The 4,999-nt window shown below is 43.0% G+C and overlaps 1 non-coding gene across 1 annotated transcript; it reads right to left on the reverse strand.

The window, feature by feature from the left end:
* Positions 1-3,581: 3,581 nt before the first annotated feature.
* On the reverse strand, positions 3,582-3,655 carry Trnai-gau (transfer RNA isoleucine (anticodon GAU)). Its single transcript has one exon. It is a non-coding gene; the product is annotated as a tRNA-Ile (tRNA).
* Positions 3,656-4,999: the final 1,344 nt, after the last annotated feature.

The following is a 4,999-nucleotide window of genomic DNA, read 5'->3' on the forward strand; positions in this document are numbered from 1 at the left end:
CTCGTTTCAACAAGGATCTATTGAACAGAATATAATAGATTAGATTAGATTAGAATGGAATCGAACAGAACAGGTCTTTACAATGTGTATTGGGACTATAATGTACATTCTGGGAATAGTACCAAAAAAAAAAAAAAAAAGTACAAATTAATGTGTATCTAAAATCACATACAAGCACTACACACACACACACACACACACACACAATGTCAAAGAAACAGAGAACTGTTTAACATGCTTTAGGCAAAATTCAAACCTTGTGTGGAACAGGGGTAGAGTAAAATGAATGGACACCAGAAATGAGTCCACACTTTACCGAGAGTCGAACTTTTAAGAGGGCAGGGTAATAAGAGCACTCCAAATCGTGGCGTTGGTTGAACAGCCACTCAGGTGAGGAGGCATGCGAGACTCTACGGCCCGTGTCCTAGGTTACGCCTCGGGTAGCCGTGAGGTCCGCACACGGTGTGAGAACAGAACAGGCTTTCGGGTACCAGGGTGGACGTGCTTGTGTAAAGGCGATTGGGCGGTATCTAGGAAGCTGAATATTGAAAGGTGGAATGTTGCAGTTCTCCCTCGGGAACAAAGAGAGTTTATACATTTTAACACACAGAATTGGAGGATAGACAGTCCCTTTGATATCATCACATCTAAAAAAGAATTATGAAGATTTGTTGCTGTTGTCGTGCAGAAGCAGATACAAATGCATAAAAAGTTTATAGTGAATTGATGTGCAAGAGTTTTGTGCGCAAGTATGTTGGAAAAACAAGGGAAATGTTGTGTCATGTGAGTGGTTACGTGATATACAATCGTACACATTGTGGGAGGATAAAAGTAGCTACCCGGTTGTGAGTGGGGACCTCTGGTTAAGACCTACAGAACGAGAGGCTTGTGAGAGAGACTGGTGAAAAGACAGGTGGAGAGATATGTCTGAGTCGTGGCGTGAAGTGACGGGAAAGAGAGACTGAAGCAAGAAGAAATGAAGAAGGAAAGAAGGGAAAGAATAGCAGAGACATCTCCCCAGAAAACGTCCACAGAGACACTCTCCAGCCTGCCAGCACCAGAAGACCCGGAAGACCGACCGGGCGTGAGGTTTTATAGACCTGTGCCGAAAGGACATTCCAGACATCCGCGAAGCCGGCTTCAGTCGGAAAGAGCGACTGTTGGGGCAGAACTGTGGTGTGCCGGAGTGTGTGAATGAAAACCTGGCCAGGTGACACAGTAGAATATCCTGGGATCAGGATTATAATTTGGAATGATGTACAATGCATTTGAAATTCCATGTTGTGTGAAGAATTTGATTTTACTTGTGTGAATCAATAATTATTCCAAATCAGGATATGAAGTGTATAAATGTATACTGTGTGCTCGGTTATGTAAAAGAGGAATGAATGCGCAGTGATTGTTTGAGTGCATGGATGTGTCCTTGATTGAGAATCGAACCAAACCTGTGACTAACCGTGACAACGACAACAAATTCACTTCAACAAAACCAAATATATATATATATATATATATATATATATATATATATATATATATAGAGAGAGAGAGAGAGAGAGAGAGAGAGAGAGAGACACATACACATATATATATATATATATATATCCCAGGATATGTGTGTGTGTGTGTGTGTGTGTGTGCGTGTGTGTGTGTGTGTGTTCAAGTGGAAGAATCGGGGAAGGGGGAGGTGACACAGTAATAACACACACACACACACACACACACACACACACACACACATATATATATATATATATGTGTGTGTGTGTGTGTGTGTGTGTGTGTGTGTGTGTGTTATTACTGTGTCACCTCCCCCTTCCCAGATTCTTCCACTTGAACGAGTAGTGCAGGCCGAAAGTATCCACAACCCAGTCACGTCGTCTCAAATCCAAACATATTCAACCAACACCCTTTCACTGCTAAACTCGCATTTATGCAGCAGCGAGGCAGAGGACCCATGTCACTGAAGGGTGACTAGATCATGGGTCTGTTACTCATGAACCTACTGCTCTTTGTGTTCACTGGTAGGATAGGCCATATTTTCCACACATCACAGGCGGATCCGCAGCTTTTCTTAGACACCATATTTTCTGTGTTTACAGCACAAGGGAATTTTGCACTGGGGAAATTGACTGGCGGTGAAAGGGTTTTAAATACCCCCCGAAAGTAAGGGCGGACATGGAACACGGTTCGCGCAGTGAAGGTAAGGCCAGTGAGAAATGGGACAGAAAGGAAAAGAAAAGCAAAGAAAGAAAGTAACAAAAGATATTTTTTTTAAAATGAAAAGAAATGCCAATGAAACCCCCTTACGACTTCTTTGTAGCATTTTGTTCACATGTTTGCAAAGTGTGCATAAGCCAAATAATTAATCTAAAAATAATCGAATAATGTTTTGGAGCACGACAAACCACAAGATTAACTGTATGATGAACACACTCACGTGCGCACATACGTCACACGCACACACGTGCGCGCATATGTTACACGCGCACGCGCGCGCACACACACACACACACACACTTACCATAACACACACATTATGATACTCAATGCACATCCTATTAACTTCCTTTTCCCAAAGAAGGAAATAAATAGAAGGAAACGTTTCAAAATCTTCACTGAAGAGTTGTGCACGTTCATTTGCGCAATGGAGAAACACGCAATCCTCACGAATGCGCGTGCACACGCAACTGAACATGTAAGCCTCTTGTGTCTGTGAGCTGTTCTCTCTCCCAGAAGATACTGCTCCTGCGACATGTCCACACAAAACACTGAACAAATTCCAAGTATGCAAGATAATTAATAAAATGGTTGACACTGACCCCTGCACCTTCTTTTCTACTAACAAACTCCATGTTACCAGAAGTTCAAATACTAACCTTTTCACCAAATTTTGTAGAACAAATATTCGTAAGTTTTCTTTTAGCATTAGAACAGTTAAAGGATGGAATGCACTGACTAATTCAACAAAAACAGCAAAAACTATTGACCAGTTCAAGAATCTTCTAGACAATGACTCTAAATCATTAATAAAACCATTCGATTTTGATGAATGGACATTTAAAAAAATTCATACGCATGTACGCAACCCTAAACTATTTCTGTATTAAGAAGGGGCGTTGAAAAGCCAAAAAGGCTTAAAAAAAAGTCCCAAATTCTGTACCTGTACCTGTACATGAATATCATGTCGCCACATGGAAAGACAACACCATCCCACCCCTCTATGATTTAGAACCCACACATCACTCACCAGTTACTATGAAAACAGATCTAGTACAGTAGAAAAGAGAAGTGAAAACAAACGAACAAACAAACAAAAACGACCTCCTCTCTATCCAGAACAGCAGCTGTAACTCGCATCCAAGACAGATACCTTGAATAATAAATGATATCGCGAATAAAGAGGAGAGAAGAGAAAAGTCTTGAGTGTTGATACAGTTAGTCAAGTCGATTTCAGTTTCAGTTTTAAGGAAGTGTAAAAGTGTCCGGACAGATCCGTATACGCTACACCGTATCTGCTGTATAAAAAAACAACAACAAATGAATAAATAAAATAAAAAAGGAGAGAAAAAAAAATCATGTGGCCCACATGGGGGTCGAACCCACGACCTCCGCGTTATCAGCACGGCGCTCTAACCAACTGAGCTAATGGGCCGCACGTCCATATCACCATGCGTATCTGAGTCAACGGAAACTCCCGGTAGCACTCATTGAAACCAGCGGAACCGTCTTTTTAACCCTTTCACCACCAGTCAATTTAGAATACAAAATCCCCTTGTGGTATTAACACAGAAAAGACAGTGGCTAAGAATAGCTGGGGATTCCCCCTGCGATGTATAGAAAATACGGCCTCTCCTACCACTGAACATTAAGAGCAGTAGGTTCACGGATAACAGACCAATGAATGGTCACCTTTTAGTGACATGGGTTCTCTACCACGCCTGTGCATAAATGCGAGCTTGGCGGTGAAAGGGTTAACCTACCGTATGATTGTCAGTCGTGTTCGACTTCACTGGTTTGACCATCAGAACAGCAGAGGCGGTAACTGCTGTTCCGACTATCTGGGCTAGGATTTGATTACAGTGATAGTCAGTGTCTTGCCCAAGTTACATCCCCAGTCTTTTGGCCAAGAGGGTTTTAGGACAGTCGGCGTCAGTTGGGATGGTTCACAAAGGCCAACTGAATGACCCCCAAAGCTGCAGAGCCTGACAAAAGTCAGTGCAACTTTTGCCTCCAAGTTTGAGAGTCATAGTCCTTCACAAAAGACAAAGCTGTAAATGATTTCCCACTGCAACAGAGAAACCATTGATAATACAGCTCTCACTTTGCTCATATTGGCCCAACAGTACACTTATGTCAGTCTGTGATAAAAGCTGAGTCTTTATCCTTCTCCTTCTTCTTCTTCTTCTTCGTTCGTGGTGCAGCTGCAGCTCCCACGTTCACTCGTATGCACACGAGTGGGCTTTTACGTGTATGACCGTTTTTATCCTGCCATGTAGGCAGCCATACTCTGCTTTCGGGGGTGTGCATGCTGGGTATGTCCTTGTTTCCATAACCCACCGAACGCTGACATGGATTACAGGATCTTTAACGTGCGTATTTGATCTTCTGCTTGCATATACATACGAAGGGGGTTCAGGCACTAGCACGTCTGCACATGTGTTGACCTGGGTGATCGTAAAAAATCTCCACCCTTTACCCACCAGGCGCCGTCACCGTGATTCGAAACCGGGACCCTCAGATTGAAAGTCCAACGCTTTAACCACTCGGCTATTGCGCCCGTCTATCCTTCTCATAATATCCAACTAACTTACACCAGCCATCCTTCTCCTCTCTGCTAGCTCAGGCAGGCAGTGATCACAAGTAATCCGTTACATAACACCCTCCACTGGATCAAGGTCTAAGCACCCACTGAATGCAAGTCAAAGGTTGTTTCGCCGGTGACCCGGCCTCAGTTCTACTTGACTCCGTTTCCTCTGTGTGTGTGTGTGTGTGTGTG

The sequence above is a fragment of the Babylonia areolata genome, chromosome 4 (assembly GCF_041734735.1).
Source record: "Babylonia areolata isolate BAREFJ2019XMU chromosome 4, ASM4173473v1, whole genome shotgun sequence".
In the NCBI taxonomy this organism is placed as follows: domain Eukaryota; kingdom Metazoa; phylum Mollusca; class Gastropoda; order Neogastropoda; family Buccinidae; genus Babylonia; species Babylonia areolata.